At 46.8% G+C, this 19,185-nt stretch overlaps 1 pseudogene; it reads right to left on the bottom strand.

Annotated features, from left to right (window-relative positions):
* Positions 1 to 5,987: 5,987 nt before the first annotated feature.
* Positions 5,988 to 13,407, bottom strand: LOC140198266 (nuclear factor 7, brain-like; annotated as a pseudogene).
* Positions 13,408 to 19,185: the final 5,778 nt, after the last annotated feature.

Raw genomic sequence — 19,185 nt, 5'->3', positions numbered from 1 at the left:
CTTTGAACCCTGAACTGTTTGAAGTGATGGGCAGGCGATACCCCAGCAGGGGGATAAAAAGGGACAGGTTCGCTAAGGCAAGACACACACGACACCACGAGGTAACGAGACCCTGGAAGCGGTGCGCCCCTCACAAGTCGGTGGGAGTTTTGGAAGGCTGGTCACGGGACCAAGCCATAGACGCACAGGGTGGAAAGGTACAATCGGTGGGAACCTGGTGTGTGTGTTCGCCCTTGCCTGGGTGCCAGGTTCACCGCAGAGAATCGATCGTATCTGGAAACGGAGGGGTCACGGTCGGTGACCTCAGAAGACATCACAAAGGGCTCGCCCGAAAGCTGACTGCAAAGAATATTGAAGGTCTGTGTGTGGAAGCCGTTTGAATATTCATTCGTTTTTGCTCTCTCTCTCCTTCCCCCCCACTGTCCATCGCCACAGCAGTGATGACTGTGAACTGAACTGAATTCAATTGAACTGAACTTTGCGTCACTTTGAAATTGGTCATTTACCCCTAGACGACGATAGAGCTTGATTGATCCTGTTATCCTAATTCTGTGTACATGTGTGTTTATCATTGCTGAACTGTTGCATTTATTATCCTTTTGATTAGAGTACTGTGTTGCTTGTTTCTTTAATAAAACTCTCTTAGTTCCAGTAATCCAGACTCCAACTGAGTGATCCATTTCTGCTGGTTTGGCAACCCAGTTACAGGGTACGTAACATAAGTGGGGTTCTCGTCCGCGATTTTGAACACTAAACTTGGGACGGGGTAAATTGATTGGGTTAAAATTCCCGAAAGAAAGAAAAGACAAACAGCAGAAATGGAGATTGAGGAATCTATAAAGGCGCCAACCTTGGAGGCATTAGAGGATGCCAGGAAAGCGGAATTGGCAGCTGTGGCCAAACAGTTGAATCTTGTTAAGGGGAAGTCGACAATGAGGAGAGAGGAGATACACAGAGCTATCGTAGAGCACTATGTATCTAAAGGTGTGTTTCCCCAAAAGGAGCTGGAGGTGGTGTCTATTGAAAAACCTGCTGGAGACGCAGTACAGGTGCAGCTTGAAAAACTGAGACTCGAGCACGAGTTCCGGGTACGGCAGTTAGAACACGAAGAGAAGCAGTTAGAAAGGCAGGAGAAAGAGAAACAGTTAGAAAGGCAGGAGAGAGAGAGAGTTAGAAAGGCAGGAGAGAGAGAGAGTTAGAAAAGCAGGAGAGAGAGAGACAGTTGGAGCGAGAAGAGAGGCAGTTGGAGAAACAGAGAGAAAGGGAATTTGAGTTGGAGAAGTTAAGGTTAAGGGCAGCGCAGGGGCCCATGCCGAACAAAGGTGGAGGGTTCAGGGCGACCCAGGAGGTTAGGCTGGTTCCCCCCTTTGACAATACCGATGTGGATCGGTACTTTCTCCATTTCGAAAAAGTTGCTACAAGTCAGGACTGGCTGAGGGATAAGTGGGCTGTTTTGCTTCAGAGTGTACTGAAAGGGAAAGCCCAACAAGCTCACTCAGCTTTGTCCGCAGAAGATGCCCAGAGGTATGAGGTGGTGAAAGAGGCCATCCTCAGGATTTATGAGTTGGTCCCAGAGGCATACCGGCAGAGGTTCCGGAATGCGAGGAAGCAGTGGGACCGCACGTATTTAGAGTTTGCCCGTGAGATGCAGACATATTGTGAGCGTTGGTGCGCCTCGAAGGGGGTAGATGGGGATTATGACAGACTGTTACAGCTGATCCTGATTGAGCAGTTTAAAGGTTGTGTCCCTGAGGGTATGAGACCCTACCTAGATGAGAAAGAGGCAGCCACGTTATCTGCAACTGCTAGGTTAGCAGATGAGTACGCGTTGACGCATAAAATGAAGTTTGCCCCGAGTAAAGGCTACCAGAAGGGTAGTCAGGACGGCGGGGAGAGTCCGCCAGAAAAGTCAGAAAATAAGCCGGGGACTAGTGAGAAGGATAAGGTAGACCAGGAGCAGTCTGGTAGGAAGTCTCCTAGGGTCGTCTGTTATAATTGTGGGAAAGTCGGACACTTTGCGTACAGGTGCTTTGCCCCAAAGAAGGAGACGGGAAAAGGAAAAACGGCGATTTTGACTGGCTGTATCGAGCTGGTAAACGAACCGCTAGGAGAGGAAAGGTCTGCCAAAGTTCAGGTAGGGCGCGAGAGGTTTATCTCGGCCGGATTGGTGTCAGTGAAGGAGGGGTTAAAACCAGTTCCAGTGCGGATCTGCAGAGACACGGGAGCGTGTCAGTCATTGATATTGAAGGGTGTATTAGAGTTTAGTTCAGAGACCCAGACTGGGGAGGTCAAGGTCAAAGGTATTGGGGAAGGGACAGAGGCAGTCCCTTTGCACCAGATACACCGACAAAGCAACTTGGTCTCTGGACTAGTCACGACCGGAGTGAGGTCTGAATTACCGATGAAAGGCGTGGAAGTCTTACTCGGTAATGATCTCGCGGGGGGAATTGTGTTCCCAGCCGTGAGATTGACAGGTCAGCCTGCCAGCATTGTGGCCCCGCCCATGGACTCACGGGTTCATCACGGGACTGCCGAAGTAAATTTAGCTGAGAAGTTTCTACCAGCCTTGTACCAGAAGGAGGTAGAAAGTGAAAAGAAGGAATGTAGTGAAACAAGAGGTAGTGAGGGAGCTGAGACAGACTTAACATTAGCCAGGAAGGAATCTGTGCAGGCGCAGGAGCGAGACGAGGGGCCGATGGTTTTGTCGGAGACAGCTCTCTCTGACGCAGAATTAAGAAGGGAGCCAGTAAGCTATTGTGTGGAGGAGGAAGTGCTAAGGAAGAAAGGGAGACCAAGTACCGTACCCGCAGATGAGGAATGGGGTTGGTGCAAAAGAGTTATGGGGATGAGATTTTTTAACCTGGCCCACAAGGTACCCCTCGGTGGACATTTTGAGGTGCTGGAGGAAACAGTTGGCGGAATCATGAAAGAGGTTTACCGGCTGCACAGGAGGAAGGATGTTATTGATTATGGCAGAGGCGAACTGAGACGGTCACAGGCTTTTGATATGCTAACAAACCTAGTTGGTGTTAGCGCGGAAATCAATGAAGCTAGGGTTCCCCTGATAAGAGAAAAAAAACATTTTGAAAGGATGAGTATGGTATCGACCAGATGGGAGAAGGCTATTGTTTTGGCCAGCTCTGCTGATAAGGTCTCTCCCTTAATCCCCGAACAAAGCGACTCTTTAGGAGAAGTAATTAAATGGCTTGCACACGTGTGTTTGATTGTCCCGAGGCGATGCAAAGAACTGGGACGTTGGGTGGTGTTTGTTATGCTAGGGCAGCCTATAGAATTCCTATAGAATGAGTAATTCAGTGACAAAACGCCTGACGAACACAGAGTGTATTGGCGATGTAATACGGCTGTCTGAAGCCAGCTTGATAGTGAACCTTGAAAAAAATGAGTTCGGCCACACGAAGGTCACTTATCTGGGAATTGTGGTAACACAGGGGCAGCTGGCAGCGATGCAAGCTAAAGTGCGGGCTATCTCTGACATCCCAAGCCCGACAGACAAGAGGGCCCTCAGAAGGCTCTTGGAGATGTTGGGGTACTATAGGAAGTTTTGCAAAAACTGCGGATATTTCCCTCCCTCTCACTAAGCTTTTGCCAAAGAATGCGAAGTTTGTGTGGAACGACCTTTGCCAACAAGCCTTCGAGAGTCTGAAGGCGATTCTGTGTCACCATCCTGTGCTAAATGCGCCTGATTTTTCAAAACCCTTCTCCCTAGCAACAGATGCTAGCGACGAAGCTGCCGGGGCGGTGCTGTTGCAGACCGACAAAGAGGGGGTTGAGCACCCAGTCGCTTACTTTTCCAAGAAATTTAATACCCATCAGAGAAATTATTCCACTGTGGAAAATGAGTTACTGGCCATCATACTAGCATTACAACATTTTGAAGTTTATATTTGCCCGGCACGGAAACCATTGGTAATTTACTCTGACCACAACCCATTAGTGTTTTTAGCCACTATGAAAGATAAAAACAAAAGATTGCTAAGTTGGAGTCTGGTGCAACAGAAATTTGATATAAAAATTACACATATAAAAGGAATGGAAAATGTGATTGCTGACTGTCTGACAAGGTGTTGACAACATAAAGTTCGCTGTATTAGCTAAATAGTTGATGAAGATGTATATTTTTGTGTATCAAATAATGTATTCATGTTTGTAATTTTTACCGCGGTAAAAATCCTTAAAGGTGAGGGGTGTGACGAGAGTACACATAGATTAAGATGTTAACTGTCCTGTGCTGGCACCAGTGGGATCAGCAGTTGGTCTGCCACCTGTCTTCAGGAGAAAGAGAGATAAGGAAAACAATGGAGCAGCATTTGGAGATGTTAATGAAGGGACGGAAGGAGAGCTGTCAAGATCGGCCCCCCCTTTGAACCCTGAACTGTTTGAAGTGATGGACAGGTGATACCCCAGCAGGGGGATAAAAAGGGACAGGTTCGCTAAGGCAAGACACACACGACACCACGAGGTAACGAGACCCTGGAAGCGGTGCGCCTCTCACAAGTCGGTGGGAGTTTTGGAAGGTTGGTCACGGGACCAAGCCATAGACGCACAGGGTGGAAAGGTACGATCGGCGGGAACCTGGTGTGTGTGTCCGCCCTTGCCTGGGTGCCAGGTTCACCGCAGGGAATCGATCGTATCTGGAATCGGAGGGGTCACGGTCGGTGACCTCAGAAGACATCACAAAGGGCTCGCCCGAAAGCTGACTGCGAAGAATATCGAAGGTCTGTGTGTGGAAGCTGTTTGAATATTCATTCGTTTTTGCTCTCTCTCTCCTTCCCCCCCACTGTCCATCGCCACAGCAGTGATGACTGTGAACTGAACTTTGCGTCACTTTGAAATTGGTCATTTACCCCTAGACGACGATCCTGTTACCCTAATTCTGTGTACATGTGTGTTTATCATTGCTGAACTGTTGCATTTATTATCCTTTTGATTAGAGTACTGTGTTGCTTGTTTCTTTAATAAAACTCTCTTAGTTCCAGTAATCCAGACTCCAACTGAGTGATCCATTTCTGCTGGTTTGGCAACCCAGTTACGGGGTACATAACACCTCACCACCCGCTGCAAGTCCTTCCTGTTCTGTTCTATGCAGCTGGCAAACCACACTGCACAGCAATACGTCAGGAGGCTCTCTATAGTTGTCCGATAGAAGTTGATCAGCAGGTGATGAGGGAGGAGAGCGTGCTTTAGCTTCCTTAAGAAGTAGAGCCTCTGTTGGGCCTTCCCCACCTGATAAGAGATATGGGCAGTCCAGGTGAGGTCAGCCGAGACGTGGATGCCGAGGAACTTGAAACTCTCTACTAAGGTAGCAGAAAGAAAATTATATACCATTTAGCCCGACCTCAGTGGTTGAGAAGGTGTTAGAATGAATTGTGAAGGAAAAGGTGATGGGAGTACCTGGTGACACAGGACAAGATAGTACAAAGTCAGCATGGTTTCCTTCAGTGAAAATCTTGCCTGACAAACCTGTTGGAATTAGAGTCACAGAGAAGCACAGCACAGAAACAGGCCCTTCAGCCCATCAAGTCCATGCCAAATCTTTGAGGCGATTACAAGTAGGATCCACTTTCTCCTCCTGTCAAATTCCAAATTCTTCAGCCCTTTGTCACTGACCCCCCTCACCTCCTCATATCTGACACATTTCCATCCCTCCCTCTTCTATTACCCCTCACCTGGATCCACCCATCACCTGTCCATTACCCTCCATAGATTTTATCTGACACGCTGGGAGTCTCCGGCGATTTGCATGTTACCAACACAACATGTCCCGTGTTACCAAGATTCACCCTGACCTCCCTCTCCCAGTCAGCACCACCACCACTTGTCCCAGTTACCCCTGTCAGTCCCGGTGGACTTTAGCACCCGGGGGAGCCGGGGAGATCAGGATCCGCCGCCCGCGGCTGCTGCTGATCCGCAGTGTTTCTGTTCCGTTGACGGATGCGGTGAACGAGTTAAAATTAATGGATCGATAATTCTCACATCGTGTTTATTTCACTCTCCGCACATTTATATTTACACTGACTTACTCCTGACGCCGGTCCCGGACCCGACCCGTTTACAGACCCGGAGCGGAACCAGAGCAGATTCTCAGCCGCTCGTTTACTCTCCCAGTCCCGAAGAAAGGATAAAGTTTCCCCGTGAATTTATTCCCAGTGAAGGTTTGGAGATGGGACTTGGTCCCCGCGTTGTAAAATGAAACTGTCCCGGACTCGTAACTGAGATAAACTCCCACCCTCTCGGGGATGGGACCGGCAGGGAGACGGGACTCAGGGGAGGTGAAAACCTTCATCACGTCATTAACCCGCCTGATGATCCAGAATCCGGTCTGCGGTTTCTGTTTGACCCGTCTCTTCCTCTCCACAGACTCTGCGGCGACTCCCAGTCTCCACAACCGATTCCCCGTCACCTCCACCTCCCAGTAATGTCTCCCCGATGTGAATCCCTCCGATCCCAGCACACAAGCCCGGTCTGTGAACCTCTTCCCGGTGTCAGGGAGATCCCTCCGGGTCCGGGTCAGTCTCACACTCTTCCGATCCTCAGACACCTGGAGCCGCGGATTCGCCGTTTCCACATCCAGGGTGACAGAGACTGGGGGGAGAAGCAGAGAATTAGAGAGTCCCCGGGGATCGGGGGGAGACTCGGGCAGCGCGGCCCCGGGACAGGACCGGGGGAGAGGCCGCTCGGCCTCAGGCTCAGTCGGGGGGCCGACCGGACCTTTTCCCGGGGTTTTACCCAAACACAGCGGATGGACAACCAACATCTTCCCGAGATTTATCCCCGACATGGAGAGCGGATTTTTCCTGATCAACACACAGAAAATTCTGGAGGATCTCAGCGGGTCGAGCAGCATGTGTTAAGGGAGATGTACAGTCGATGCTTCAAGCCGAGACCTTTCGTCAACATTGGAAAGAAAGACGGGAGATAGCAGTGGAAACGGGTATGCGGAAGGGATGGAGCAACAACTGGAGCCAGATGAGGATGGGGTGAGTGAACACTGGAGGCATTTAAAGAGGAAGTCAGGCAGAATTCATTCGTGCCGACCAACACAGTTTAATGAACTAGTTCCATTTGCCTGTATTTGCCCATTATTCCTTTAACCCTTTCCCACCCACGTACCCGTCCAGATGTCTTTTAAATCATTGAACTGTATCCACATCTACAGTTTCCTTTGGCAGCCTCCTGAGCTCCAGGAAAAAGTCCCAAAATATCCAACCTGTCCTTATAACCCAAACCCTCCAGTCTCAGTAATATCCTTGTAAATATGTTTTATACCCTCTCAGTTTAATGAGATCCTTCCTGTAGGAAGATAAACAGATCCAAATCATAAAGACAAGAAAGTCTGCGGATGCTGAAAATCCAAAGCAACACACACAAAACCTTGGCCCAAATCATTGAGTGTTTATTCATATCTATAGCTGCTGCCTGATCTGCTGAGTTCCTTCAGCAGTTTGTGTGTGTTACTCTGCTCCAAATGTGGCCTTCCCAGTGTCTTCTACACTCGTAACGTGACGTCCCAGCTCCTGTACTCAGTATTCTGACTGATGAAGACAATCACCCCCTGGTCTCTCTGTTCCACAACACTGATTCCTGTGTAAATCCTGTCCTGGTTTGCCTTCCAAAATGCAACACGCACATCTCTCAGAAGTAAAATCAAATTCCATCCAATGGCCCAGAGACCCAATTAATCAAGATCTCATTGTAATCTTGGACAAGTTATAAGCAACAGGGTTATGTAGTGCATAACACAATACTGTTGCACCATGAGGTGTTGTGGAGTTCAGAGATCAATTCCGAAACCATCTGTTAGGAGTTTGTACGGTCTCCCCGAGACCTCGTGCCTTTCCACTGGGTGCTCGCTATTCATCCCTCAGATTGGGGAGGAGTGGAAGCGAGGAAGACCATCATTACTTGCAGTGGGATCTGGAGCAGCTGGAAAAATGGACTGAAAAGTGTCAGCTGGAATTTAATGCAGACAAGTGTGAGCTGCTGCACTTTGGTAGGACCCCAGTGTAGGTCTTACACAGTGAATGGTCAGGCACCGAGGACGTTGTTCTGCAGCAGATCTGGGAACACAGGGTCCATAATTCATTGAAAGTAGTGTTACAGGTAGATCGGGTCATGAAAAAAGCTTTTCTTTGGCCTTCAAAAATCAAAGTATTGAGTCCAGGAGATGGATGTTATGCTGAAGTTGTATGAGATGTTGGTGAGGCCTAATCTGGAATATTATGTACAGTTTCAGTCACCTACCTACAGGAAAGATGTAAGCAAGTTTGAAAGAGTACAGGGAAAATTTACAGGGATATTAGACAATAGACAATAGGTGCAGGAGTAGACTATTCAGCTCTTCGAGCCAGCACTGCCATTCACTGTGATCATGGCTGATCGTCCACAATCAGTACCCCGTTCCTGCCTTCTCCCCATATCCCTTCAGTCCGCTATCTTTAAGAGCTCTATCTAACTCTTTCTTGAAAGCATCCAGAGAATTAGCCTCCACAGCCTTCTGAGGCAGAGCATTCCACAGATCCACAACTCTCTGGGTGAAACAGTTTTTCCTCAACTCCATTCTAAATGGCCTACCCCTTATTCTCAACCTGTGGCCTCTGGTTCTGGGCTTCCCCAACATTGGGAACATGTTTCCTGCCTCTAGCGTGCCCAATCCCTTAATAATCTTATTGTTGCCGGGACTGAAGGACCTGAGTCAGAAGGAAAGATTGAATAGATTAGGACTTTGTTCTTGTAACATAGAAGACTGAGGGGAGATTTGATAGAGGTATACAAAATTATGAGGGTATGGATAGGGTAAATGCAAGCAGGCTTTTTCCACGGAGGTTGGGTGGGATTACAACCAGAGGTCATGGGTTAAGGGTGAAAGATGAAAAACAGTGGACCCAGCACCGATCCCTGCAGCACAACCGCTGTCCACCCAGACAATTCTGTATTCTATTCCAGATTGTACTGTATCCCATGTGACCAAACTCTCTGCTACCTTGTCAAATCTCTCGCTAAACTCCATGGAGACGATGTCTACTGCACTTTCATCAGCTGTAATTTATTTATTGAGATACAGCACGGAATAGGCCCTTCCGGCCCTTTGACCCCCACCACCCAGAAACCCCTGATCTAATCCGAGCCTCACCATGGGACAAATTACAATGACCCCCACCACCCAGCTACCCCTGATTTAATCTGAGCCTCACCATGGGACAAGTTATAATGACCAATTAACCTGCCAACCGGTCGGGTTTGGACTGCAAAACCGGAGCACCTGGAAGAAACCCATGTGGTCATGGGGAACGTACAAACTCCTTACGGGCAGTGACGGGACATGAACCCGGGTCACTGGTACTGTAAAGCGTTGTGCTAACCACTATGCTACCATACCGTCCATGCAGAAAACCAAGCTGGGTATCCCTGATTGGTCCTCGCCTTTCCAAATGAATGTAGATCCTGTCTCTCAGAATCCCCTCCATTAATGTATCCTCCACCGACGTTAGGCTCACCGGTCTGTACTTCCCAGGCTTTTCTCTACAGCCGATCTTCAATAAATGTTCAACATTAGTCTCCCTCCAGTCTCCTGGCCCCTCACCAACAGCTATCGATGACACACATGTCTCCAAAAGGGCCCCACAATTTCTTCCTGAGCTTCCCACCATGTCCTGGGATAAACTTGATCAGGACCTAAGGATTTATCGACTTTTCTGCATTTTAGGACCTGCAGCACATTTGCTTCTGTAATGTGGTAGAAAATGAGGTTGATCATTTTCTGTAACACGGGGGAATTGAGGGCCCCGTGGAACTGGCACAGAAGAGGAGTTGAGGCCTGGGACAGAGAAATGATGACAGGGAAGGTTTAGAAGGATACGGACCAAATGCAGGTAAGTGGACTGGGAGGTGATCTGACAGAAATATATAAGGTTATGATAGATGTAGATTCAGCAGAGGAGAAGGGGAGTGATGAGACAGGAGTCTGAAGTGACTGTGGACTGAAGATTGGTGAAAGATGGCAGGCACGTTGCTCCAGGTAGCGGAAGGGTGGGGAGTGTGGACCAGAGTTGGGAGACACTGGGAAGTGAATGACAGGTGGAGACCAACGCAATGAAAGTTTTGATCGCTAGTCGGAGCGAGGTTGCGGGGAAGGTTGGAAGATGGGAAGGTGGGAGTCAGCTGTGGGAGGGTGAAAAACAGGAGCACAAAGGCCGACCTGTGCTGGAATCTTATCAGTAAAGGAGGTTCCACTCTATCCGCCCAAAGCGGAACTTCCCAGTGGCCAAACATTTTGATTCCCATTCCAAAATGTCGGTCCGTGGCCACCTCTTGCTCCAAGATGAGGCCATCCTCAGGATGGAGGAGCAACACCATATATTCTGCCTGGGTAGCCTATGACCTGATGGCATGAATATTGATTTCTTCTTCAGGTAAAATTTTTCTCATCACCTCCTCTCTTCTTCTATTCCCCACTCTAGCTTTTAATCTCTTCTCACCTCCCTATGACTACCCCCTGGGTCCCCTCCTCCTTCCCTTCCTCTTTTGGTCCACTCTCCTCTCCGATCAGATTCCTTCTTCTCTAGCCCTTTAGCTTTCCCACCCCTCTGGCTTCACCTCTCACCTTCTAGCTAGCCTCTCTCCCCTCTCCCCACCTTTTTATTCTGGCATCTCCCCACTTCAATTTCAGTCCTGAAGAAGGATCACAGCCCAAAACATCAACTTTCTCACTGTGAGGGAAGTGGGTACATGTGGAATTTGCTGCCAAAGGAAGCCGTATAAACAGGTATAATTAAAATATCATAAAATAAATTTAGACAGGTACAATGATCACCATAGTGTTACCAGATTTTATCCCCTTTAATGTCACTAATGGAATATTAATTCCAGAGCAACCATGTCAGGATTCAAACTCGTGCATTGGCTTGTTTGTCCAGTGCAAATGGGATCAGGATGCAATGATTCACCTAACAGACCAGTGAATTGGTTGTATTTTGCCCCTGGTTTGGTGTGTTCAAGGGTCTGACATCTCCAACTGACCATGTGGCAATGATGCCTCCCAGCAGGTGGGGTTAGTGCCGGAATGAATCTGTATGCTTTACCTCGCTTAATGCTGTCCAACGCTTCTCCCAATGCTACGTCGAACAAATAGGGGCGATAGAATTTTTCAACCAGTAGGGCACCATCTGTCACTGACAATGTCTGTTCTTCATTACTAATCCTGTAAATATTATACATGTAGTTATAAACTGAACATCAGTGATATTTGAACTATTTTACAAATCCATACAGAGTTTCAGTCAAGACCATGTCCTACCTCCTCTTCCGATGAGCTTCCTCCTGAAATAAATAAAACACACATCTCAATTGACTGAGACTGACCGTCGGCATCCGAACAGCAGGAATCTGAGCCAAGTTACTACAAGCTGCTGAAAATTCCCACTTAACTCACTCCCACTGACACACAAGGAGAAAGAGGGACACAGAACCACAGTTGAAAGTACAAAGAATTTTTATGAAATTTACACCAGAACAGAGAGGATGGAACTTACAGCAGAGACTGGACAGGTTGTGTATTTTTATATCTGGTTACGATGTCAGGGAGGATCAGGTGGAGGAATTTAACATTCCGAATGGATTTGATGGGGTGGGAGTGGAGAAAATATTTCTGCTTGTGTCAGACCAAAAGTCAAAGATAAAACATCAGCTGGTTATTTATAAATGCCACAAAAATGTGGTGAAGAGAATATCAGAAACACATTGATAACCTATAACTGTAACTGGGTATATTATACGTGGGAATCGCAGAAACGATCACCAGCTCAGTGCTCTGATCAGAGTAACTCATTCCCGAGAAGGTTGCAGACTGTCCTATGATGTACAGATGTTGTGGGACACCGGTTTGGGACAATGACAATTCTAAACAATTAAGACATCGACATGGTGGAAATCAGTTTCCAGCAACAGTATCTGTGATAAAATACATCATTTTGTGACTGGGCACTTTTACAAAAACAAACTGAAATCTCTCACCATGAGAAATATCACACTGTCTTGTTGATCCATCTGTTCCTGTAACTTTGAGATTTCCTCCTGGATAGAATTTAAATTCTCTTGAATCTCTCGAAGATTTTTCTCCATTGGATTTAGAATCCTCCCCTCTTCTTCCCTGAGATCTTGTAGTGCACGCTGCTCTTTCTCATTGAGTATCTGGCGCAGTTCAGCAAACTGGGATGTGATGTGGGACTGAAGGCTATGTGTCTGTTCCTGTCAAATGAAAGGAGCGGCTAGTTCACTGTTTGAGGCTATTTTTTGTATTTCCTTCTGACATGGAAGGTAACCATTCAGCCCATTAATGTCTCTGCTAGTTCTCAGAACAATCCCCTCCATCACATTCCCCTACGTCTCTCTGAAACATGCATTCCATCCCTGATCGACAAACTCCGACCTCATTCACACACCACCCACAATCACAAGATTAATTACAGTAGCCACTTTACCGTTCAACCATGCAACGTCGGCTAAAGGAAGGTACTGGTTATGGAGAGAACATGAAAACTCCATGCTGACAGCTCCAGGGGTCAGGATCGATCCCAGGTTACTGGAGCTGTGATACTCTGCTATTCTGCATTAAAGGGAACAAAGCTACACAGCGGATTTGTAAATTCTGCTCAGGAGTCTCACCCGAACTCCAGAAATCTTCTCTTTCTGTTGTTGCTCCATTTCCTCGAAGTCTGATTTCTTTTTAGTGAGAGAGTCTAAGGAAGATTTAACCCGACCCTGGGAATCAGAGAGTAAAGACATTAGACCAAAATATACAACTAAGTAAACAGCTCATCAAAACCTGGTTAGTTTTACCTTGTAGATTTCATCTGCTTCGTTAACCGGCATGAAGTTGTGAGACTTGTGTTCCCGCGCAGTTGCACAGATCAGGCAGATCAGTGTCTTGTCCGTCTCACAAAACAGCTTCAGTTCTTCCTCATGTTTCTCGCAGCGAAGTTTACTTTCCTTCTCGTTCGGATTCAGGTTTAGTTTTCGAGCTTTCTCAGACAGACTTGCTAAGGCCCGATTGACCCTGAGGGTGCGGTCTGCAATCTCCTCTCTACATTCCGGGCAGGAGTTTCTCTCCTCCCTTTCCCAACACCGTGTGATGCAGGAGCGGCAGAAGTTGTGTCCACAGTCCAGTATAACCGGATCGGTAAAGAAATCCAGGCAGATGGGACAAATTGCCTCCTCGGTCCAGCTCTCGACCTGTCCTTTCGAAGCCATGTTAACTCTCGGTACTTCCTGGTTCAGAATCCTTTCACTTTCGGGGAGCTGCTGAACGCCTGCGGTACCGCGATTGTCCACTAGGGGCGCTGCAGTCTCGGGAATGAATGTTCCTTTTCAGTGAGCAGGAATCGTGTTCATTTCCACAGCAGGGATCAGAAACACATCAAACAAGTCTAACATAAATAAAGCCGGAGAGAAGAGCTTGGTTCAGTCTACAGCAGAACTGAAGGGACAAGTCCTGAAAATATGTTTTAGTGGCCATTACAGAAACCTGGTTGCAAGGTGGAGATGTCTGGGAATTAAATATCCAGGGATATCAGGTAATACGGAAAGATAGGCAGGAAGGCAGAGGAGGTGCAGTGGCGCACTTGATTAGGGATAAGATCAGGACGATTGTGAGAGACGATATAAGATCTATGGAGCAGAATGTTGAAGGGAATAAAAATCGCTGGTGGGTGTTGTCTATAGGCCACCTAATAAAAACATTGCAGTGGCAGAGGCGATTAACCAAGAAATAACTGAGTCTTGTAAGAACGGAACGGCAGTTGTCATGGGGGATTTTAACTTCCACATAGATTGGGTGAAATCAGGTTGGTCAAGGAAGTCTTGATGAGGACTTCATAGAATGCATCTGCAATGGCTTTCTTGAGCAGCATGTTAGTGAACCTACAAGGGAAAATACTATCTTAGATCTAGTCCTGTGCACTGAGACAGGTAAGATTAACGATCTTGTAGTCAGGGATCCTCTTGGAAAGAGTGATCATAGTATGATTGAATTTCGCATTCAGATGGAGGATGAAAAAGTTAGATCTGAAACTCATGTATTATGCTTGAAGAAGGGAGACTACAACGGGATGAGGGAGGAGTTGGTTAATGTGAATTGGGAGCACAGGCTATTTGGTAGCACAGCTGAGGAACAGTGGAATACGTTCAGAGATTTTTCACACTGCTGAACAGAAGTATGTTCAAGTCAAAAGTAAGGACAGCAAGTGTGGGGAGAGCCAGCCTTGGATAACAAAGGAAATAAAAGATATTATCAAATTACAAGCTCATGTGTCCCTTGGAAGACGAGAAGGGGAAATTGATATTGGGTGATAAAGAAATGACTGAGGCATTGAATAACTATTTTGTGTCGGTCTTCACGGTGGAGGACACGTCTAATATGCCAAAGAAGGATGTTATAGATAAAATGGGAGGTGAGGACCTCGACAAAATCATTGTCACTAAAGAGATACTGATGAGCAAACTAGAGGGCCTGGAGGTAGATAAGTCCTCTGGTCCTGATGGGATGCATCCCAGGGTGCTGCAGGAATTGGTGGTTATATTAGACACATTGGTAATCATTTATCAAAACTCTGTAGACTCTGGGCAGGTCCCGGCGGATTGGAAGACAGCAAATGTCACGCCACTTTTTAAAAATGAATGAGGGTAAAAAACAGGCAACTATAGGCCTGTTAGTTTAATATCAGTATGCAGTTGGGAAAATGCTTGAAACTGTCAGTAAGGAAGTAATAGCGAAACATTTAGAAAGGAGTGGTTCCATTAGACAGACGCAGCATAGATTCAGAAAGGGCAGGTCCTGTTTGACAAACTTACTGGAGTTCTTTGAGGACATAATGAGTGCAGTGGATAGAGGGGAACAGGTGGATGTCGTACACTTGGATTTCCAGAAGGCGTTTGATAAGGTGATGCACAAGAGACTTATAAATAAGATACGGATGCATGGAGTCGGAGGAAGTGTTTTGGCATAGATAGTGGATTAGTTAACCAACAGAAGGCAGAGAGTTGGTATAAATGGGTGTTTTTACGGTTGGCAGTCAGTGTTGAGTGGGGTGCCGCTGGGGTCGGTGCTGGGACCGCAGCTGTTTACCATTTACATTGATGAGTTGGAAGAGGGGACTGAGTGTAGCGTAGCAAAATTTGCTGATGACACTAAACTGAGTGGAAAAGCAAACTGGGCAGAGGATGTGGAGAGTCTGCAGCGGGAGATTAATAGGTTAAGTGAGTGGGCTAAAGTCTAGCAGATGGAATGTAACGGTGTTAAATGTGAGGTCATCCACTTTGGATGGAATAATAGAAAAGCAGATTATTATTTAAATGGTGAAAGATAGCAACATGCTGTTGTGCAGAGGGACTTGAGAAATGCTTGTGCATGAATCACAAAAAGTTGGTTTGCACATGCAGCCGGTTATTAAGAAGGGAAATTGAATGTTAGCTTTCATTGCAAAACAGATTGAATTCAAGAGCAGGGAGATCATGCTACAACTATACAGGGTACTGGTGAGGACGAACCTGGAGTACTGTGTTCAGTTCTGGTCTCCATACTTGAGGAAGGATATTCTGGCTTTGGCGGCAGTGCAGAGGTTCACCAGGTTGATTCCAGAGATAAAGGGATTAAATTATGAGAGAGATTGAGTCACCTGGGACTATACTCTCTGGAATTCAGAAGAATGAGAGGGGATCTTATGGAAACATACAAAATTTTGAAAGGGATAGATAAGATAGCAGTAGGAAAGTTGTTTCCATTTGTAGGTGAGACTAGAAATAGGGGACATACTTTATACTATATTGTCGCCAAACATTTGATAATAGAACGTACAATCATCACAGCGATATTTGATTCTGCGCTTCCCGCTCCCTGGATTACAAATCGATAGTGTTACGTGCCCCATAACTGGGTTGCCAAACCAGCAGAAATGGACTACTTAGTTGGAGTCTGGATTACTGGAACTAAGAAAGTTTTATTAAAGAAATAAGCAACACAGTACTCTAATCAAAAGGATATAAATGCAACAGTTTAGCAATGATAAAACACACATGTACACAGAACTGTGATAATAGGATCAATCAAGCTCTATCGCAGTCTAGGGGTAAATGATCAGTTTCAAGTGATGCAAAGTTCAGTTCAATTTAGTTCAGTTCAGTTCACAGTAATCACTGCCGTCCGTTGGGCGGGGAGAGAGAGAGAGAGAGAGAGAGAGAGAATGAATGAATGTGCAAATCGGATTCCAAACAGACCTTTGATATTCCTCGCAGTTAGCTTTCGGGCGAGACCTTTGTAATGACTTCTGAGGTCACTGACTGTGACCCCTCCATTCCAGATACGATTGTTCTTCTGCAGTGAACCCGGCACCCAGGCAAGGGCGGACACATACACCAGGTTCCCGCCTGACCGTATCTTTCTACCCTGTGCGTCTATGGCTGGTCCAGCGTCAGACCTCCAAAAACTCCCACCAACTTGTGGAGGGGTGGGGGGCACACCGCTTCCAGGGTCTCGTTACTTCGTGGTGTTGTGTGTCTGTTGCCTTAGCGAACCTGTCCCTTTTTATCCCCCTGCTGGGGTATCGCCTGTCCATCAGACTTCAAACAGTTCAGGGTTCAAAGGCACCGGTCTCTGACAATACTCGGAACCGTGTCTCCTTTCGGTAATCTCTCTCGTCTCTCCCTTATTAGCACCTTGTATGTTCCCCCATTGTCCTCTTATCGGCATCAGTCTTCTGATAACTGGTTCTTTTGTCACAAGGGGACATACTTTATACTATATTGTCGCCAAACAATTGATAATAGAACGTACAATCATCACAGCGATATTTGATTCTGCGCTTCCTGCTCCCTGGATCGATAGTAAATATTAAAAATTTAAATTATAAATTTAAATAGAAAACAGAGACATGGAAAGTAAGGTAGTGCAAAAAACAAACTGAGAGGCAGGTCCGGATATTTGGAGGGTACGGCCCAGATCCGGGTCAGGATCCGTTCAGCAGAATTATCACAGATTTGTTCCCAAATCTGGCCGTACGAGTGTTCAAGCTTCTGACCCTTCTCCTGGAGGGCAGAGGGACGAAACGTGTGTTGGCTGGGTGGGTCGTATCCTTTATTATCCTGGCAGCACTGCTCCGACAGCGTGCGGAGTAAAGTGAGTCCAAGGACGGAAGATTGGTTTGTGTGATGTGCAGCGCTGTGTTTACGATCTTCTGCAGCTTCTTTCGGTCTTGGACAGGACAACTTCCATACCAGGTTGTGATGCACCCTAGAAGAATGCTTCTAGGGTGCATCTATAAAAATTAGTGAGGGTTTTAGGGGACAGGCCAAATTTCCTCAAGATTGCCCCAAGATTCAGGGGAGAAGATTTAGGACAGAGATGAGGAGAAACTGTTTTTCCCAGAGAGTGGTGCATCTGTGGAATTCTCTGCCCAGGGAAGCAGTTGAGGCTTCTTCGCTAAATATATTTAAGATACAGTTCGATAAATTTTTACAAAGTAAGGGAATTAAGGGTTACGGAGAAAAGGCAGGTAGATGGAGCTGAGTTTACAGACAGATCAGTTATGATCTTATTGACTGGCGGGGCAGGCTCGATGAGCCAGATGGCCTACTCCTTCTCCTATTTCTTACTTTCTTATGTTTCATTTCAGGACGAGCTCGCAGCTATTTTCATAACTTTCTTCGATCAAACAGAATGAAGGTCACCACTCCCAACGTGCCTCCCCCCCACTGTCATGTCAAACACTTGCCAAGACTCATTTCCTGAGAGGAGGTCAAGTGCGACCCCTTCTCTAGTGGGGCATCTACGCGTTGTTTGTGAAACCATTCCAGACCACACTTCACAAATTCTACCCTACCAAGTCCCGCAGCACTATGTCTGTCCCAGCCAATATTAGGGAAGCTGAAGTCTCTGATTATCACAACCCTGATACTCCAACAGTTATCCGCATTCTCCCTACACATGGGCTCTTCTGATTCTCACTGATATCTGGGATAGTACAATCCCAACAGTGATAATCTCCATATTTCTAACTCCTACCAATATACTCTCACTGGCCGTTCCCCACAAGGATCTCTAAATGGTGTGGTGATGTTCTCCCTAATCAAAATCACAACTCCCCCTCCTCTCTGACCTCCACTTCTGTCACGTCCTTTGCATCTGTAGCACAGTGAGGTGGTTTTGATCTTATTCAATGGGACAGCAGGTGTGAGGGGCTGAAGAGCCTGCTCTTGCTGCTATATCTGATGTTCAGAGCAGTGAACAGACTGAATTGTTGGAGGGTAGAATGAATCGGGCAATGAATAGAGGTGTAGAACGGGAGGGTGGTCCCAAGTGAACAGACATCTGGCAAGTGAGCGACTTTAAAACTGAGCAGGAAGAGCTCAGGATCAGCCTGTCCTTGTTAGAGTGAATGGCAAGACTGGCAGGATGAGGGAACCCTGGCTGACGAGGGTTAATGAAGCTTTAATCAGGATGGTGGCGTAGTGGCATCATCGCTGGACTTTGGGGTGAGAGGTCCCGAGTTCAAATCTGGCCGGCTCCCTTACACGCTACCATCCATGCTGGGTTAAGAGCTGGTGATCTCTTTAAAAAAAAACTCAACCAACCGAAGGCAATGGCAGACCATTGCTGTAAATTGCCACAAACATGCTGTAACTTGCCACGAACAATATGTCAGAGTGGCGTGGAGGGAAATCATTCGCCAACTGGAAACTCCAGACGCGACCTACCGACGACTATCAGGGTGGAGTTGTGTGTCAGGTTAAAGCAGCTGGGATCAGGTGAATCCCTCGAGGAGTAGAAGGGATACAGGAGAACACTGAAGAGGGAAAATCGGGAGTCCAAAAGAGGGTGTGAGATAGCTATAGGTAAAATAAAGGAGATTATGCAAAAGATTCTGTGGATCTGTACAACAACAAGCGTAACGAGTGAGGGAATATGTCCCTTGAATGATTATTTGGTTATCCCCATGTGGAGACACAGCAGATGGGCAAGGTGTGAAATAAATACTTTTCATCTGTATTTACTGTGGAGAAGATGATGGAAGCTGGGGAATTCAGGGAGGGGAATAATAATGTCCTGAAACATGCTGTATTACAAAGGAGGCTGACCAGCTTAAACACATAAAGCTGAATAAACCTGGGGGTCTGACC

This window comes from Mobula birostris, chromosome 5 (genome assembly GCF_030028105.1).
Source record: "Mobula birostris isolate sMobBir1 chromosome 5, sMobBir1.hap1, whole genome shotgun sequence".
In the NCBI taxonomy this organism is placed as follows: Eukaryota; Metazoa; Chordata; class Chondrichthyes; order Myliobatiformes; family Myliobatidae; genus Mobula; species Mobula birostris.
Note: the sequence above shows the minus strand (reverse complement) of the source record. Positions and strands in the feature narration are given on the sequence as shown.